At 40.6% G+C, this 21243-nt stretch overlaps 1 non-coding gene across 1 annotated transcript; it reads left to right on the forward strand.

Moving 5' to 3' along the window:
* The first annotated feature begins 18965 nt into the window (after positions 1-18965).
* On the forward strand, positions 18966-19040 carry Trnal-caa. Its single transcript has one exon. It is a non-coding gene; the product is annotated as a tRNA-Leu (tRNA).
* Positions 19041-21243: the final 2203 nt, after the last annotated feature.

The raw sequence follows: 21243 nt of genomic DNA on the forward strand, positions 1-21243 counted from the left end.
GCATTTCAGCAACTGGTTTCGGAAATACAATTATTTAATTACACGGTTAGAATTTTCTGTACCTTTTTGTACGTTATCCTAAATAATTTTAATTATACATAACATTATGTTGTTCTTTTAGTTCAGTGGACTCAGGATATGTATCTTATTAGTCCATGAAAATTTGAATACTCTACTCGAAGTGGTATCTGAGATTTAGGGAAAATGCAACAGAAAATGTAAATTTTCAGGAACGGCATCTAAAGTTTCAAAAGACTGTAACTCACTTAATATATGCCTGATTTTTTATTTTTAGTCACTCGGAAGCGCCCTACACCATACTGTATATCATCCTCTTGATCTTTTTCCAAGTTTTTTCGTCTTTTAATTATACATAACATTATGTTCTTCTTTTAGTTCAGTGGACTTTTGTTTCCTTTATTGCTTGCTCAATATACAGATTGAATAACACCGGGGAGAGGCTACAACCCTGTCTCACTCCCTTCCCAACCACTGCTTCCCTTTCATGCCCCTCCACTCTTATAATTGCCATCTGGTTTCTGTACAAATTGTAAATAGCCTTTCGCTCCCTGTATTTTACCCCTGCCACCTTCAGAATTTGAAAGAGAGTATTCCAGTCAACATTGTCAAAAGCTTTCTTTAAGTCTACAAATGCTAGAAACATAGGTTTGCCTTTCCTTAATCTTTCTTCTAAGATAAGTTGTAGGGTCAGTATTGCCTCACATGTTCCAACATTTCTACGGAATCCAAACTGATCTTCCCCGAGGTCAGCTTCTACCAGTTTTTCCATTCATCTGTAAAGAATTCGCGTTAGCATTTTGCAGCTATGGCTTATTGAACTGATAGTTCGGTAATTTTCACATCTGTCAACACCTGCTTTCTTTGGGGTTGGAATTACTATATTCTTCTTGAAGTCTGAGGGAATTTCACCTGTCTCATACATCTTGCTCACCAGATGGTAGAGTTTTGTTAGGCCTGACTCTCCCAAGACTGTCAGTAGTTCTAATTGAATGTTGTTTACTCCCGGGGCCTTGTTTTGACTTAGGTCTTTCAGTGCTCTGTCAAACTCTTCATGCAGTATCGTATCTCCCATTTCATCTTCGTCTACCTTCTCTTCCATTTCCATAATATTGTCCTCAAGAACATGGCCCCTGTATAGAGCCTCTATATACCCCTTCCACCTTTCTGCTTTCCCTTCTTTGCTTAGAACTGTGTTTCCATCTGCTTGATATTCGTGCAAGTGGTTCTCTTTTCTCCAAAGGTCTCTTTAATTTTCCTGTAGGCAGTAGCTATCTTACCCTCGTGAGATAAGCCTCTACATCCTTACATTTGTCCTCTAGCCATCCCTGCTTAGCCATTTTGCACTTTCTGTCAATCTCATTTTTGAGGCGTTTATATTCCATATTGCCTGCTTCATTTACTGTATTTTTATATTTTCTCCTTTCATCAATTAAATTCAGTATCTCTTCTGTTACCCAAGGATTTCTACTAGCCCTCGTCTTTTTACCTACTTGATCCTCTGCTGCCTTCACTATTTTATCCCTCAAAGTTACCCATTCTTCTTCTACTGTATTTCTCTCCCCCATTCCTGTCAATTGTTCCCTTATGCTCTCCCTGAAACTCTGTGCAACCTCTGGTTCTTTCAGTTTATCCAGGTCCCATCTCCTTAAATTACCACCTTTTTGCAATTTCTTCAGTTTTAATCTACAGTTCATAACCAATAGATTGTGGTCAGAGTCCACATCTGCCCCTGGAAATGTCTTACAATTTAAAACCTGGTTCCTAAATCTCTGTCTTAGCACTATACAGGGTGATTAAAAAAGAATACCACAACTTTAGGAATTTAAAACTCTGCAACGACAAAAGGCAGAGCTAAGCACTATCTGTCGGCAAATTAAGGGAGCTATAAAGTTTCATTTAGTTGTACATTTGTTCGCTTGAGGGACTGCTGACTAGGCGTCAGCGTCAGTTGATGCTAAGATGGCGACCGCTCAACAGAAAGCTTTTTGTGTTATTGAGTACGGCAGAAGTGAATCGACGACAGTTGTTCAGCGTGCATTTCGAACGAAGTATGGTGTTAAACCTCCTGATAGGTGGTGTATTAAATGTTGGTATAAACAGTTTACAGAGAATGGGTGTTTGTGCAAAGGGAAAAGTTCTGGACGGCCAAGAATGAGTGATGAAAATGTAGCACGCATCCAGCAAGCATTTGTTCGCAGCCCAGGAAAATCAACTCGCAGAGCTAGCAGAGAGCTGCAAATTCCACAATCAACTGTATGGAGAGTCCTACAAAAAAGTTAGTTATGAAACGTCAACTACCCGAGGCGATGGATCGGCCGCCAGGCACCCCCTGACAGAGCACTTCATCACTGGCCTCCAGGATGCCCTCATCTTACCCCCTGCGATTTTTTCTTATGGGGGTATGTTAAGGATATGGTGTTTCGGCCACCTCTCCCAGCCACCATTGATGATTTGAAACGAGAAATAACAGCAGCTATCCAAACTGTTACGCCTGATATGCTACAGAGAGTGTGGAACTAGTTGGAGTATCGGGTTGATATTGCTCGAGTGTCTGGAGGGGGCCATATTGAACATCTCTGAACTTGTTTTTGAGTGAAAAACAACCTTTTTAAATACTCTTTGTAATGATGTATAACAGAAGGTTATATTATGTTTCTTTCATTAAATAAACATTTTTAAAGTTGTGGTATTCTTTTTGAATCACCCTGTATAATCTATGTGAAACCTTTAAGTATCTCCAGGGTGTCTGTACCATAAAGACTTATTAATATAAATGTTACTAGCTATTAAGTACCTTAATGATCTTCAATTCTGATGTTACTGTAATACAAATATCAATTTATCTGTACAATAAATGCCCTTTCAGTACCTACTTGTACAATACATTCTCTGTATGTTACAACTTAAAGCAACTTTAATGTAAAATTAGTGTACAAATTAATGTAAATTTAAATCATGTAATATTATATTTTGTTCTACACTGAGTTGCCCTACATCAGGATGTACCATTTGTGTACTAAATTTACAGCTATACTCTGCAGAGCATTGTGAAGTGCATGGCAGAGGGTACGTCCCATTGTACCAGTTATTAGGGTTTCTTCCAATTTCGTTCACATATGAAGTGCAGGGAGAATGATTGTTTGAATGCGTCTGTGGTTGCTGAAACTAACGCAATCTTATCCCACAATCCCTGTGCGAGCAATATGTTGGGGGTTGCAGTGTATTCATAGAATGATCATTCTGTCTATTTTCTAGAGTCTGCCAGTTCAGTTCTTTCAAAATGTTAGTGACACTCTCCTGTGGGTCAAACAAACCTGTAACTATTTGTGCTGCCCTTCTTTATAAATAGTCTGTGCCAGCATACATCTTCAGCAGCATGCGGTCGGCACTAGGAAACATTGTACCGGGTAATCAAAAAGTCAGTATAAATTTGAAAACTTAATAAACCACAGAATAATGTAGCTAGAGAGATAAAAATTGGCACACATGCTTGGAATGACATGGGGTTTTATTAGAACAAAAAAAAATAAAAAAAAGTTCACAAAATCTCCGACAGATGGCGCTGGACAGCAAAACGTCAGTGACTGCCTGCGCATGACAATCGTGTATAAAAGGAGCTGTAATGAGAGAGATAATCAGTTGCAGCATGTTGACATTTCCTAAACAGGCACTTTTAGTGAAGCTGTGTTATCAGAATGGGGAATGTGCTAGTTCAGCGTTACGATCCTATCGCCATAGGAAGGGGATTCGATTTGTCCATTGACAAATGCAACTGTGGCCAGAATGATTTTGATGTTCGAAGCCACAGGTTGTTTAGACAATAGACCCCGTAGTGGCCGACCGAGCACAAGGCATAATGCTGCTGAGACAGTTCAGGAACAAATGGAGACTGTATTGGGTTCATCTATGCCTGGGGAAGTCAGCGCTCGTGCAGTCGCATGGCGCACCGGCATTCCATACACTACTGTTTGGTTGGCACTTAGGAGTACCCTCCGATGCTATCCGTACAAAATCCATCGGCATCGTGAACTGTTACCTGGCGATCTAGTGAAGCGGAGGGCATTTGCGGTGTGGGCATTTCAAAAGATGGCAGAAGATGACGTTTGGTTGAGTAACATGCTGTGGACCGACGAAGCTCATTTCACACTCTTGAGGGTCTGTGAACGCCCACAACTGCAGAATTTGGGCTACCGAAAATCCTAGAACTGTCGTGGAAACTCCATTGCATGATGAGAAAGTCACCGTATGGGTTGAATTTACCACATCTACCGTTATTGGGCCTTTTTTCTTCGAGGAAATGTGTGATTCTGGTTTTGTAACTGCTACCGTGACTGGTGAGAGGTACACCGATATGTTACAGAATCGCATCATCCCCAGGCTGGCTGATAAACACCTGCTGGAACGTACGATGTTTATGCAGGATGGCGCTCCACCCTATATTGCTAGACGCGTGAAAGATCTCTTGTGCATGTCGTTTTGTGATGATCATGTGCTCAGTCACCACTTTTGTCACGCTTGGCCTCCCAGGTCCCCAGACCTCAGTCCATGCGATTATTGGCTTTGGGGTTACCTGAAGTCACAAGAGTATCATCATCGACCGACATCTATAGGGATGCTGAAAGACAACATCTGACGCCAATGCCTCACCATACAGTGTTGTTCACAACATTATTCCTCAACTACAGCTATTGTTGAGGAATGATGGTGGACATATTGAGAATTTCCTGTAAAGAACATCATCTTTGCTTTGTCTTACTTTGTTATGCTAATTACTGCTATTCTGATCAGATGAAGCTCCATCTGTCAGACGTTTTTTGAACTTTTGTATTTTTTTGGTCCTAATAAGACCCCATGTCATTCCAAGCATGTGTGTCAATTTGTACCTTTCTACCTACATTATTCCATGATTTATTCAGTTTTTAAATTTATACTGACTTTTTGATCACCCAGTATATCAGGCACTGAACTGGGTGCACCTATAACACGAGAAGACAGATGTGCCCCCAGTATATGCACCGATAATGCCCCATGGGTAGCGTGCATGTAGGCTGCTGCCCCCAACCGAGTGGGCCCATTCTCTCAATCTCAGTACCTCACATCAGGACTCAGTTTGCATTGCACCTCAATTCATCACACTGTGCTCTAGTCTTCCACAGTGACAGTCATTGCCTCGCACCTGAGCTAGCTGTGAGGGAACGTTAGTCATCGTATATAGTTGTGATATGGACACGGACAAGATTCAAGAATTAGTACATGTTATTTTATTGCCATGAACAACAGAACTTCAGACTGGATATCATTGAAGTTAGTTACTCAATTGGTTCCTGCAATAAAGTGTATTGTAACCACATGTTGCAGTGAGAGTAAACTGGCCACTCAACTATCATATGACCCTCTCCTCATCTAGCAAGGAACCACAAAACATTACAAGAGGGCACAGGCACAACAAGTGGCGATGAATCTCATCAACAAATTTTGTTTACTTTTCACGTGTCCTACGTCGCTGTATGGGAGCTGTCATTACAGTGATTCTATTTGCTCATTTGTTGCATGTATTAGAGGAGGAGAGCTGCAGAACTAATCTATTTCTCTTTCCAGAGGCTTTACACATTGCTTTTCTGTTTATTTTTTCATACTTTGCTGCATTTTGTTAGTGTTTGAATTGCTACCCTGCCCCCTCCACCCCTGGCCCCTGCAACTCACCCACAGACTGCTCCTGCTCTGGACGTCCTGACTGCTTATCACATCACCTAATTACTGTAGTTCTGTCTGAAAAAAGTCACGCTTTTTGAGATGACACGAATCCTGCATCTGACAACACGAAAAAGAGTACACAAGTTGGCAATGTGTTCCTCTGGTGTATGACCTTAGATGACAATATTGTCAAGATAGTTTGAACAGAATGGCATTGAGCAGTCAGCTGTTCCAAGTGACATTGAAAAATGGTGGGAGCAGAGGCACTGCCAAAGGGCAAATGCAAATACTTTAACAGGACTAAGTGTGTATTAACAACAAAAACTTTCTTTGATTCTTCATCTAGTGGTATTTGCAAATAAGCATCACGCAAATCTATCTTAGAAAAGTAATGGCCTGCACCGAGCTTGTCCATAAGTTCCTCAGGGTGGGGCAATGGATATGTGTCAATTATTGTCTGTGAATTGACTGTAATTTTGCAGTCAGCACAAATGCGAATGTGACCAGAAGTCTTGGACATCAAAACCAATGGATTTGCCCACTGAGTAGCTTATATTGGAGCAATCACACCATTGTCTTGCAATTCTTTATATTCACTTGCTACTTTGTCTCATAAAGCAATGGGAATGGGCCAAGCCCAGAAAAACTGTGCGTTGTCTTTCAGAGTAATGCGTGCTGCAAAATTATTAGCTTTTCTGAGTGCATCAGAAAAGAGTCTTTTGGATTAAAAGCAGTCACTGAAAGTACGTTGTCCTGGATGGTGTGGCCAAACAACTAAAACGAATCTAAGGAAAAGTATTTTCATTGTCTCTTGATTGCAACATAGTAAATTTTACTGTACAGTAGAACCCCTCTAATCCATCACCTTCGGGACCGGGACCATGGTCAGAATGAAAAAAAGGTCAGATTATACGAAAAATTCTAATATTTATTGCCAAAAATATAGAAAGACATTTAGTACAAAAAATTACACAATTTAAGAACTAAAAGACTTCTACAGTGATATAAAAAGATGTTTTTTACACAGTGTTGAACAATTTATTAACTAAAAAACGTCTACACACACTATAATGTGTATTGGTTTTAAAAGGAAAAACAGCAAACAAATTACAGTACTGTACTGTACTTAATAATGTATAAACGACATATACTGTAAACTAAAAAATGTTTATAGCATTGCTGCAGTGTCCCTCCATTTTTTTATCCAAAAATCGTCCATTGGAGTTGAAGTTGGATTCTGCTCAATATATTTAAGGGCGATGTCAAAAGAGTTTTTAGCATCGTTGTGTGAAATCAGGGTGGGGGGTTCATCTTCACCGTCCGAGTCCTCATTCACAGTTTCCTGGCTAACAGCGGCAACAATCTGGTCCTCATTGAATTCTTCAAAAGTGTCACAGTCTTTGTCACATTCATTGATCCACTCTTCAACTTCATTGACAGGGACATTCGGCTCCAGAGTTTGTAGGTCTTTAACGATTTCCAGTGTGTCATTATTTTGCTCTTCTTCGGTGTGCTCATTTTCGTAGCATCTTTGATGTTCAGGGGTTTCATTGCCTCAAATAAGTTATGACCTCCTTCAGATTTTTCCAAGATTGAGCTGATATACTTTCTGCGATATCGCCTTTTTAACCATTCGATAATGCCCTGATCCATTGGTTGGATGAGTGAGGTCACATTAGGAGGAAGAAAGAGAGCTTTTATGTCCCCTTTCACCAAATCTGCCTCAGATGCATGTGATGGTGTGTTATCCAACAGCAGTAGAGCAAGAACAAGCAGATTTTTTTGCTTCAAGTCTTATTCGACTGATGGCAAAAACTCGTCGAAAAACCAGGATTTAAAAAGGTTGCAGTCCATCCAGGCAGATTTTTGATTGCAGTAATAAACCGGCAAGGAAGATAAGTTTACATTTTTGAATGCCCTTGGCTTCTTAGATTTGCCAATGACAAACAATTGGAGCTTGTGGGTACCATCTGCATTGCTACAAGGAATGACTGTTATTCTATCTCTTATAAGTTTCATTCCTACCACAGATTCATTTGAAGCTGCGAGCGTTTTTGTTGGCAACATTTTAAAGTTCAGTCCTTTCTCATCGATGTTATACACTAGGCAGGGTAACAGTTCCATTTTCTTCAACAATTTCTTGAAACTTAACAGAAAACTCCTTAGCAGCTGTGGCATCGGCATTTAGTTTTTCATTGGAAATAGAAACAAATTGGACACTATGACCAGTTTTCCAACGATCAATCCAGCCTTCACTGGTAGTAAATTTACTTTTGCCTTCCAGTTTTTTGTGCAATACTATTCCTTTTTCTTTGAGAATTGGCCCAGATATTGGAGTTCGTTTCCTTCTTTCTTGACAAAACCACATCCATAATGCATTATCAAACTGTTCAAGTTTAGGCTTTTTTAATGTTTTGTGATTCTCCAGTGTTTTCACTATCAATTGTAACTGTATAGGATTCAATATCTTTTCGATTCTTCCTCTGATACCTAACTGTCGTAGCACCTACATTCAGTTTCTTTGCAATTTTTTCGAGCGATTCTTCTTTGTCCAGTCTTTGTAGTACTGCTAATTTTTCATTTTGTGAAAGAGTTACATGTTTATGTTTGAATCCAGACATGAAAAACAGACAACTGAACACAAAATGAGCCTACAGTAATAAGTACCATAGAGAACACGGAATAAAGCAAACAACTACATTTTTTAAGGGGAGCCGGAGGTGGTCAAATCCAAAAAATTACATTTTTTTTTCTACCAAAAATTAATTGGAACATTCCTCTTTAATGTAAACTTTGAACTATTGTTCTACTCGCCCTAGAAGTGGAGTTATTACCATTTTCCCCCCACGCCTGCAGAGGAAATGGGCAGCCGCTGAATGCATCTAACACCCTCTCGTGACTTCCTGGCGAACTGCTTGGGATTTTCTCAGCCTGTTACACATACAGTGCCTTATGTTATGCATACAGCGAGTGTGCAAGGGTTGGCTACATTGTTTTCTGTGACAAATGAAGCGCTAAGAGCGTGGAACATCGTCTCTTTGCTGTTTACCGTTTTGAATTAGTTCAGTGTTGCCCCTGTTGTTGGTAGTATTATAGTTCTTGTGTAAAGAGTTGTTCTGGTTACGATGCCGCGTTTTAGTAACCATGTATATAAGAAGAGGAAGAATGTAGGGAAAATAAAATTAACACTAATACCAAGTTGCGATACTACAATTACTGAAACAGTGCGTTCTTGTGCTAAGCAACACATGGCCGGCCATAACCCTGTGACATCTTCTAGCAAGAAGCTGACTGGTGGAAGTGTCAGATTTCGTGAATATGTTAGTGACAGTGATGATATTAACGAAGTACTGAATATTGGATAATTATCTTCTGTGCTGAAATAAAGCGTTCTGTGCAAAATGTGTTCAAGTGTAGGAGTGGGACTAGAGATAACAAAGCACTTTGGTTTAGCTTGTGTGATGAAGATAATCTGTGCATGTTGCAAGTATCAAGTGACTTTCTACAATTCACATGCCAGTCTCTTTGGTGAAAATGGATGATCTAGAGTGTTTGATGTGAATGTTCGACTTGTGTATGGTCTTCGATCCATTGGGAAAGGGTCTGCTGCTGATAAACTGTTTTGTGGTATTATGAACTTGCCATCGCCTCCAAGCAAATTTGGGTACTACTGTGAACTGGTAGGATCCTCTGTTGAAGATGTGGCTTTGAAAACCATGAAGGAAGCAGTGGAGGAATCTGTAGAAGTGAACAGTGGTTCAAGGGATTTGGTAGTGGCATTAGATGGTTCCTGGAAAAAGGGGGGGCCATAAATCCCTGAATGGGGTTGTAACTGCTACTTGTGGTGATAGTGCAAAAGTGATAGATGTTGCAATATTATCAAAACATTGTAGGTGCAAAAATAAAATCAAAGGAGAGCACAGTTGAACCTGTGAGGCACATTTTAGTGGAGCAATGGAAGTGGATGGAGTGAAACAAATTTTTGAATGTTCAGTTCCCAGATACAACGTTAGGTACAAATACTACCTTGGGGATGGTGACTCCAAAGGTTTCAAGACTATAGAGGAACTTAAATCATATGGAAATGAATTTGTAGTTGAAAAGTTGCAATGCATTGGGCATGTGCAAAAGCGTACGGGTGCACGGCTTCAAAGGCTCAAAAAAACTTTGGGTTCGAGTAAGCTCAGTGATGGAAAGACAATAGGAGGGAGAGGCAGGCTTACTGATGAGGTGATTGAATGTCTACAGAGATACTATGGGTATGCTATAAGGCAAAATACTAGCAATGTTAGTGACATGCGAAAAGCAGTGTGGGCATTGTTCCTTCATACTGCCTCTTCCAATGAATACCCTCAACACAGCCTGTGCCCAAAAGATTCCTGGTGCAAATATAATGGAAAAAAGGACTATGATCACAAACATGGTTTGCCAGCAGCTGTGATAAATGCAATAAAACAAATTTTTCATGACTTAGCACAGCCAGAATTGTTAGACAAATGTCTACGCGGAAAGACGCAGAATCCTAATGAGAGTGTAAACAATTTGATTTGGAAAATGATTCCTAAAAGGGTGTTTGTAAGTACTTTGGCAACCTACAACCAAGGGAACAGTGTGAAGTGTGAAGTTCTGAAGGCATTAGGATTTACAGCTGGGGTGAACACTGTACGAGCACTAAGAAATATTGACAGAGAAAGGATAAGAGGAGCAGAAAGAAGAGAAAGGCGTATGAAGTATGATGGGACAACAGACCAGAAAAGAAGACAGAAGAGGAAGCTTTTGGAGGATGAAGAAGAAGACCCTGATAATCCATCCTACAGTGCAGGAATGTATTGAGAAACTTTGATAGCCATTTCCCGTAAATTAGAATTTTTCGAATATAAGGAACATTTTCTCAAAATCCACTCAAGCTAGAGAGATGAAATTTTTATACAGTACTCCTAGTGGTCAAACTTACATCGTAACACAGCTATTTGGCAATATGTTCAGTAGTTTCATTTCAGTTTAATTATAAAGCAATTATTTGTAAAAAAAATTTGGGTCATTAATAAAAAAAAATAGTTGGAAGGAAACTAGAAAAGATACTCCAAAATCCCTCTGTCATAACTGCAATACTAAACCAATCTATATATAAAAAAATTCAAATTTTTCTATTTGGTAGTTTATTCATAAATGTTCCTCAAACTTAGAGATTTTAACATGGGCAGCATAGGCACCTCCGGCTCCCCTTAATCCCAACAAAGGATATAACTGCACAATAACGTACAGTATAACAGTATGCACATTGATGGACACCGCAACGGTGACCTGACAGGCGTCCAGTCAGTGACAAGTCAGCACAGGCTCGCGAGCCTGAGCGTGGTCAGACTAACCGGAGTGACGGACCGTCCGAGGTCAGATTAGAGGGGTTCTGCTGTATTAGTGTGAGAGTTGTAAGTGGCAGGCAAACTACACTGTCCAAGTACTGGGATTTCCTGTCCATTGTATGCAGTGAGGTTTTTGCTAGATTTTGATAAGTGTTGTGAGCCTAACTGTTTAAGCAAAGTTACAGAAGCATCTGTGTCCATTTGAAAGCCAACATGACAGCCAGCGATTAGTTGTGTTACTAATAGTCTGTTGGAATGGTGTCACACTGCACTGGGGCGAGATGAGGGCACAAACTTATTTGAATTACTGCTAGAATCTGTTAGTCAGTTTTGAAAACACTGCATTTACAGGATGTGCATGAGACCTGTCATGGCAAGAGCCAGCAGAATTGGCATTCTTTTGCCGTTGCAAGCAAACTGCCTGGAAATGGCCTTTCTTTCCACCCGAGTAACGTGCCGCATTGTGCAATGGGCTATTGTGCCACTTATGGTGACCAATAGAGTGAGAGCAAGACTTCACTAGATTTATAGTCCCGGCTTCTTGTTTACTAGGCTCTCTGTGTGCTTGTTGTGGTGGCGGAGTGGGGTGGTCCTGACAAGAGGCAACTCGCCCTGACAAATCGGGACCTGATCAAATTTTTCAGTGGCTATGGCAACAGGATCGAATTGTTCTAATATTGCAAGCACTTGTTGGAGTGAAGGATCTGAGTACTCGAGTATCTGTTCTCTAATTCTGCTGTCAGGGACATTGTATGTGATTGTGTCACAGATCATCATGTCACTATAAAAGTTGCCACAGCTATACTTCATTGTACACTTCATAGTGAGGCCCTGTAAGTCAGTAAACCACTGTTCTGGGTTTTTCTTAAGGCAAAAGTACCGAAATATGGCTGCTGTGAGCTGGATCTGCTGTTTGTAATACTGACTTAATGCTCCTACTACTTCATCGTAGGAGAGTGCATCAGGAGACGATGTAGGGAAGAGGTTTTGGATTAAGGAAAAACAGGAATTCCCACAATGGACAGGAAATAATGAGATTTCAAAGTACCTGGAATTCAATGGACTTGGCAATGGTCCTGGAACTGGGTGAAATATTTGAACCATTTCTCTTTTCTTTCATCAAAGTGCCAAAATAGGCGAAAGTTGTGTGGTGGCGCTTGTCTGATCAGTTGGTCAGTAGGTTGATTGGTTGGGCAGTCAATGCAGCTAGTACAGCAAGCAATTGCTGTACAGTAGACAGCAATGTGGTAATCTTCTGGGTCAGAAACTGAGAAATCTGATTTAGTTCCCCCCCCCCCTCCCCCCATGAACCATGGACCTTGCTGTTGGTGGGGAGGCTTGTGTGCCTCAACGATACAGATAGCCATACCGTAGGTGCAACCACAATGGAGGGGTATCTGTTGAGAGGCCAGACAAACGTGTGGTTCCCGAAGAGGGGCAGCAGCCTTTTCAGTAGTTGCAGGGCCAACAGTGGATGATTGACTGATCTGGCCCTGTAACACTAACCAAAACAGCCTTGCTGTTGTGGTACTGCGAACGGCTGAAAGCAAGGGGAAAATACAGCCGTAATTTTTCCCGGGGGCATGCAGCTTTACTGTATGATTAAATGATGATGGCGTCCTCTTGCATAAAATATTCCGGAAGTAAAATAGTCCCCCATTTGGATCTCCGGGTGGGGACTACTCAAGGGGATGTCATTATCAAGAGAAAGAAAACTGGCATTCTACGGATTGGAGCGTGCAATGTCATATCCCTTAATCGGGCAGGTAGGTTAGAAAATTTAAAATGGGAAATGTATAGGTTAAAGTTAGATATAGTGGGAATTAGTGAAGTTTGGTTGCAGGAGGAACACAACTTTTGGTCAGGTGAATACAGGGTTATAAACACAAAATCAAATAGGGGTAATGCGGGAGTGGGTTTAATAATGAATAAAAAAATAGGAGTGTGGGTAAGCTACTACAAACAGCATAGTTAACGCATTATTGTGGCCAAGATAGACCCAAAGCCCTTGCCTACCACAGTAGTACAAGTTTATATGTCAACTAGCTCTGCAGATGATGAAGATATTGATGAAATGTATGATGAGATAAAAGAAATTATTCAGGTAGTGACGGGAGACAAAAATTTAATATTCACGGGTGACTGGAATTCGACAGTAGGAAAAGGAAGAGAAGGAAATGTAGTAGGTGAATATGGATTGGGGCTAAGAAATGAAAGAGGAAGCCACCTCATAGAATTCTGCATGGAGCATAACTTAATTATAGCTAACACTTGGTTCAAGAATCACGAAAGAAGGTTGTATACATGGAAGAAACCTGGAGATACTAAAAGGTATCAAATAGATTATATAATGGTAAGACAGTGATTTAGGAACCAGATTTTGAACTGTAGATTATAACTGAAGAAACTGCAAAAAGTGGGAATTTAAGGAGATGGGACCTGGATAAACTGAAAGAACCAGAGGTTGTACAGAGTTTCAGGGAGAGCATAAGGGAACAATTGACAGGAAAGGGGGAAAGAAATACAGTAGAAGGAGAATGGGTAACTTTGAGGGGTGAAATAGTGAAGGCAGCAGAGGATCAAGTAGGTAGAAAGACGAGGGCTAGTAGAAATCCTTGGGTAACAGAAGAGATACTGAATTTAATTGATGAAAGATGTGCTGGCCATGCACCAAGGCAGGGTGATCCTCATTACCAACAAACACTGTCTGCCTGTGTCCATTCATGCGAATGGACAGTTTGTTGCTGGTCATTCCCACATAGAAAGCTTCACAGTGTAGGCAGGTCAGTTGGTAAATCACATGGGTGCTTTCACACGTGGCTCTGCCTTTGATTGTGTACACCTTCCGGGTTAGAGGGCTGGAGTAGGTGGTGGTGAGAGGGTGCATAGGACAGGTTTTACATTGGGGGTAGTTACAAGGGTAGGAGCCGGAGTGTAGGGAAGGTGGTTTGGGGATTTCATAGGGACGAACCAAGAGGCTATGAAGGTTAGGTGGATGGCGGAAAGACACTCTTGGCGGAGTGAGGAGGATTTCATGAAGGATGGATCTCATTTCAGGGCAGGATTTGAGGAAGTCATATCCCAGCTGGAGAGCCACATTCAGAGTCTAATCCAGTCCCAGAAAGTATCCTGTCACAAGTGGGACACTTTTGGGGTTCTTCTGTGGGAGGTTCTGGGTTTGAGGGGATGAGGAAGTGGCTCTGGTAATTTGCTTCTGTACCAGGTCCGGAGGGTAGTTGCGGGATGCGAAAGTTGTTTTCAGGTTGTTGGTGTAATGGTTCAGGGATTCCGGACTGGCCCCACTTGTGACAGCATACTTTCCGGGACTGGATCAGACTCTGAATGTGGCTCTCCAGCAGGGATACAACTTCCTCAAATCCTGCCCTGAAATGAGATCCATCCTTCACGAAATCCTCCCCATTGCACCAAGAGTGTCTTTCCGCCATCCACCTAACCTTTGTAACCTCTCAGTTCATCCCTATGAAATCCCCAAACCACCTTCCCTACTCTCTGGCTCCTACCCTTGTAACCACCCCCGGCATAAAACCTGTCCCATGCACCCTCCCACCACCACCTACTCGAGTCCTGTAACCCGGAAGGTGTACACGATCAAAGGCAGAGCCACGTGTGAAAGCACCCACGTGATTTACCAACTGACCTGCCTACACTGTGAAGCTTTCTATGTAGGAATGACCAGCAACAAACTGTCCATTTGCATGAATGGACACAGGCAGACAGTGTTTGTTGGTAATGAGGATCACCCCGTGGCTAAACATGCCTCGGTGCACGGCCAGCACGTCTTGGCACAGTGTTACACCGTCCGGGTTATCTGGATACTTCCCACTAACACCATCCTGCCAGAACTCCGGAGATGGGAACTTGCCCTTCAGTATATCTTCTCTTCCCGTTACCCACCAGGCCTCAACCTCTGCTAATTTCAAGTTGCCGCCACTCATACCTCACCTGTCATTCAACAACATCTTTGCCTCTGTACTTCGCCTCGACTGACATCTCTGCCCAAACTCTTTGCCTTTACAAATGTCTGCTTGTGTCTGTGTACGTCGGATGGATATGTGTGTGTGTGCGAGTGTATACCTGTCCTTTTTTCCCTCTAAGGTTAGTCTTTCTGCTCCCGGGGTTGGAATGACTCCTTACCCTCTCCCTTAAAACCCACATCCTTTTGTCTTTCCCTCTACTTCCCTCTGTCCTGATGAAGCAATCGTTGGAAAGAAGCAACCGTTGGTTGCGAAAGCTTGAATTTTGTGTGTATGTTTGTGTTTGTTTGTGTGTCTATCAACATGCCAGCACTTTTGTTTGGTAAGTTACATCATCTTTGTTTTTGGATATATTTTTCCCACATGGAATGTTTCCCTCTATTATATTCATTAGATACTATAGGAGACTTGGAGATCTTGTATGACTATCACTTTTCAGAATACAACTTTCTTACATCTGTTGTCAGCCTGCAATTTTTTCTGTTAAGCCTGCAAGATTCCATAGACTGATTACATTTTCCTAATATTCCCCCAATGAATAGGTGTCTGCACCCCTGAGCACATAAATTTGTTTAATTTCATATACCTACAAATTATTACACCCCAATTTATACGAACTGACTGTGACGGATTTCTATTTTGACTCGTAATAATGTACTACACAGAAACACATGAAACAAGCAATACAACAGAGTTGCCACACCTTCTGGAAATCAGGGAATATCAGGGATTTTCAAACATGTCAGGGAAATATCAGGGAAATTTGAAAAAAAAAACCTCATTTTTTTCTCAGTCGACAAAATGGTTCATTTACTGAGATGTACCAAGCGAGGTGGCACAGTGGTTAGCACACTGGACTTGCATTCAGGAGGACGATGGTTCAATACCGTCTCCAGCCATCCTGATTTAGGTTTTCTGTGATTTCCCTAAATCATTTCAGGCAAATGCCGGAATGGTTCCTTTGTAAGGGCACGGCCGATTTCCTTCCCAATCCTTCCTTAACCCGAGCTTGCGCTCCGTCTCTAATGACCTCGCTGTCGACAGGACGTTAAACACTAACCACCACCACCACCACCTACTGAGATGTCATGCATTGCTGCTTCCCTACTCCCTCGTTCTTACTGCTTCTCCCCTTCCCACCACTCACCTCAGGTTTCAGTCAGTGCTGCCTCCACTTCTTCCCACTAGCCTAGCAGATGCTGATAAGAGAGAGGGAGGTGTGAGGAGTGGTTTGGTTAGATTAGATTAGATTTACTTTCATTCCAATTGATCTGTAGTGAGGAGGTCCTCCAGGCTGTAGAACAGGTCAGAAAGACAACAATATATGACAAATATCTACAGCTCAAACAAATAAGCTAATGTACCATTCCACTGGTCCCTAGTGGAATGATCGTCATTTTTAATGAACACTATATGAAACAATCATTTTACAAATACTAATGCACTGAATTTAAAAGAAAAAAAAGTTTTATTTATTTATTTAAAAGGTAATAAACGTGTAATACAACTACTATAATACTTATTTATGATGAACACATTACTGCACTGAAATGGTACACACACAAATCAGTTGGTTCTACTGAGTAATTCATCAATGGAGTAGAAGGAGTTGGCCACCAATAAATCCTTTAGGCTTCTCTTAAACTGGATTTCATTGGTTGTTAAGCTTTTTACGGCTGCTGGCAAGTTATTGAAAATGTGTGTTCCTGAATAATGCACACGTTTTTGTACAAGACTAAGTTACTTTAAATCCTTGTGAAGATTATTCTTATTTCTAGTATTGATTCCATGAATTGAGCTGTTGGTTTGAAAAAGTGATATATTTTAATGACAAATTTCATTAAAGAATAAATATATTGGGAAGCAGTAGTTAGTATCCCTAGTTCCCAAAACAGGCTTCTGCAAGATGTTCTTCAGTTCACACCACATATAACTCTTACTGCACGCTTTTGTGCCCAGAAAACTTTAGCTTGACTTGATGAATTACCCCAAAAAATAATCCCATATGACATTATGGAATGAAAGTAAGCATAGTATGCCAGCTTTTTCATTTTTATATCCCCTATGTCTGACACAATTCGCATTGCAAATAGAGATTTGTTAAGACGCTTCAGCAGTTCTGTGGTGTGCTCCTCCCAGTTGAATTTATTATCAAGCTGTAATCCCAAGAATTTAACACTGCCCACTTCTTCTATCTGCTTGTCATCATATGTTAGGCATAAACTCGTGGGACACCCCTTACGAGTTCTGAACTGCATGTAGTGTGTTTTTTCAAAGTTTAGTGACAAGGAATTGGCTAGGAACCAGTGATTAATGTCCACAAATATTTTATTAGCTGATCTTTCTAAGACAACACTTGATTTGCTATTTATTGCAATGTTTGTATCATCAGCAAACAGAACGAACTTGGCATCTGGTAATGTTACTGATGAAAGGTTATTTATATACACAAGAAAAAGTAAGGGCCCTAAAATGGAACCTCATGGGACCCCACATGTAATTAGTTCCCAGTTGGATGATGCCTGATAGCTTGATACATGTCTCTTTCCTAGTAACACCCTTTGTCTCCTGCCAGAGATAGAAGATTTGAACCATTTTGCAGCATTTCCTGTTACACTATAATATTCTAATTTACTTAAAAGGATATTATGATTTACACAGTCAAATGCCTTTGACAGATCACAAAATATACCAGTTGTCTGCAATTTTTTATCTAATGAATGAAGCACATTTTCACTGTAAGTGTAGATAGCCTTCTCAATATCAGAACCCTTTAGAAATCCGAACTGTGACTTTGACAGTATGTTATTTGAGATAAGATGGTTATAAAGCCAATTGTACATTACTTTTTCTAAAATTTTTGAGAATGCTGGCAAAAGTGAAATTGGATGGAAATTTGATGCTGTTTGTTTATCTCCCTTCTTAAACTGTGCTTAACTTCAGCATATTTTAAACATTCAGGAAATATTCCACTGATAAACGACTGGTTACACAGATAGCTTAATATGTTACTTAACTCAGAATCACATGCTTTAATTAGTTTTGTTGATATATCATCATAACCACTAGATGTTTTTGATTTTAAAGATTTTATGGTGGACATTATTTCTGCTGGGGTAGTGAGGGTCAAATTCATATTATGGAAGTTACTTGAAATGTCTGGTCTGAGGTATTCCATTGTAGCATCTACAGAACCTGACAACTCCATCTTTTCAGTAACAGTTATGAAATGTTTGTTAAAAAGTTCTGCAACACTATACACATCTGTCACCAATGTATCATTTACTCTTAATGCTTTTTGTCCCTCATCATGTCTGGTTCTGCCAGTCTCCTCCTTCACTATATCCCATATTGTCTCTATTTTGTTATCTGATATGACTATCTTTTCCTTGTAATATACTTGCTTTGATCTCCATATTACAATCTTTAATATTTTGCATTATTTCTTGTAATGTGCTATAGCATTAACATCAGAACGGTTTCGGATTGACAGATGCAGTTTTCTTTTTGTTTTACAAGGTACCCCTATACCTTGAGTAATCCATGGCTTCTTTGTAGACTTTGCTCTAACCTCGGTAAGTTTTAGGGTAAAACAGTGTTCGAATAAGGTAAGCACTTTATTATTTCCAGAATGAGATTTTCACTCTGCAGCAGAGTGTGCGCCGATATGAAACTTCATGGCAGATTAAAACTGTGTGCCCGACGGAGACTCGAACTCGGGACCTTTGCCTTTCGCGGGCAAGTGCTCTACCAACTGAGCTACCGAAGCACGACTCACGCCCGGTACTCACAGCTTTACTTCTGCCAGTACCTCGTCTCCTACCTTCCAAACTTTACAGAAGCTCTCCTGCGAACTGGCAGAAGTAAAGCTGTGAGTACCGGGCACGAGTCGTGCTTCGGTAGCTCAGTTGGTAGAGCACTTGCCCACAAAAGGCAAAGGTCCCGAGTTCGAGTCTCGGTCGGGCACACAGTTTTAATCTGCCAGGAAGTTTCACTTTATTATTTGTTTGGATCTGAGTCTCAGAGATTGTTGACACAGCAGCTGGAGACAGCAGTCACATGTGCACAAGTTGTGTCTGAGTGATTGTGTGTGTGCTCTAATTTTCTGACACAGGCTACAGCAAAAGATTTAGTTGTGAGAACGTTATTGTCTTACCTGTGTGCCTGTCTGCAGCTCATCGATCATATTTACTGTGAGTTGCTACCTATCCTCATCAGTACTGATTCTCAGAGTATTTGTGCAATTTATCTGTTGCATGGTTTGATCAGTGTGGTCTCACTTCATTAATATGCTGTCTGCGACACGTGAATAGCTGCCACATGAGTGGATTCCCACGACGGTCCAAACCTGTAGGCCATTTCTACGAGTATGTCTAACAGATTGGGCCTGCCAATCTCGAGCCCATTGTTTCCCACTAAACTGCAAGCCCTGCCTGTCAGATCTAGTCTCAATGATCTGCCGGCAGGCTGGCACTGTTTGTGTGTGGCATAAGGTGGCAGATATTCTCAGTTTATCCACAGATCTGGGACTGAGGTGCTCCTCGTAGGTAAGAGGTCGTAGGTAATGGGTATCAGGAATTCTGACTATCTCACTACAAGTACATTGTACAGTTCAGTGTTTTATAGACATTTTATTTATTGTAGTACATCTTGGCATTTTCAAAGTACTTTATATGTTAGAAAGTATGGACAATAAGTAGAAGAAAATTGTGGCAGTCACTGGCGGTTTGTACACTATATACTCATATATTTCTTGAAAGAAAAATCACACAATACCTGTAAAATAATAGACATAACACAGTGGGTAATAAAATACAATAATGAACATGGTAGAACCAACATTTTATTGGTGGTCATCTATAGTGTTGATTTACACAATTCTTCCCTCCCTTATACTTCTCTTTCAAGGGACCTTTTTTCTGAGGTTATCAAATCAGTGTCGATATTTTAAATCTGTCTTGCAACACCATGAAAATGCATATTTTTGTAACCAGATGTGTTTTGTGGTATTGAAATAAAATAACAACAGTGGTCTTAATGAAACACATATACTATCTCCATCTAAAAACAGTTCATTACGAAAGATGTTGATGTTAGATCCTTACTCACACAGGGAGGGGGGGGGGGGGGTTGTTTAGGAGTCCTTACTTTTTTTCCAACTTATGTCTCTGCTTGCCATTGAGATCTTAAAATTTGTCAGGGAAAAATGCTATAACATGTCTGGAAATCAGGGAAATATCAGGGAATTTCACTTGGGGAAACTTGAGGCAATCCTGTATTACTTGTGACAAGAGAAGTGACAGAACAAGTGGAGTGATGAAATGAGAGAGGAAGATAATGGCAATGACAAAATGCTATGTGGGATGATGAAAAATAGAAAATGAGCTAAGGAACATTCCAAGCTCCTTATAGATGATAATCAAAATCTCATCGTGGCTGACGTTAAGATTAAAGAAACATGGAAGTTATATACAAGAAAACACTGCTCTATCACATCCATTAGGCTCAGACAATGGAACAAAAATTTCTTGGAATGATGTGGAGTATGCCTGGAAATACACCAAAACTGGAAGAATCAGCTGGTGATGATGAAATGAGAGGAGAAATGATGAAAGCTGTGGGAATTACTGGAAAACAATGGATCTACAGACTCTTTTGTCAGACATGGAAAGAAGAGAAGGTACCTGCTTATAGGAAAATGGCTTTCATAGTTCAAATTTTTTAAAAATATGGTACAAAGAAATAATATAACTGTAGGGGTTGCTTTCTTCTGTTGAAAAACTTTTTATTTACCAAGATTGCATGGACGGATATGACAATTACTAGCTTCAATCAGTTAAATGGCAGTCATCAGTTCACATAACAGAAAGCAGTGTCTACATCTGTTATTAAAGTGAGACACTTTGTCACAAAGTTGTTTAAAATTCCAAACTTAAAAACAGTAGTTACAATATACACTGTGTGATAACAAGTATCCGGACACCTGGCTGAAAATGACTTACAAGTCTGTGGTGCCCTCCATCGGTAATGCTGGAATTCAATATGGTGTTGGCCTGCCCTTAGTCTCAATGACAGCTTCCACTCTCACAGGCATATGTTCAGTCAGGTGCTGGAAGGTTTCTTGGGGAATGGCAGCCCATTCTTCACGGAGTGCTGCACTGAAGAGAGGT

The sequence above is a fragment of the Schistocerca americana genome, chromosome 11, assembly GCF_021461395.2.
Source record: "Schistocerca americana isolate TAMUIC-IGC-003095 chromosome 11, iqSchAmer2.1, whole genome shotgun sequence".
NCBI classification, from domain to species: domain Eukaryota; kingdom Metazoa; phylum Arthropoda; class Insecta; order Orthoptera; family Acrididae; genus Schistocerca; species Schistocerca americana.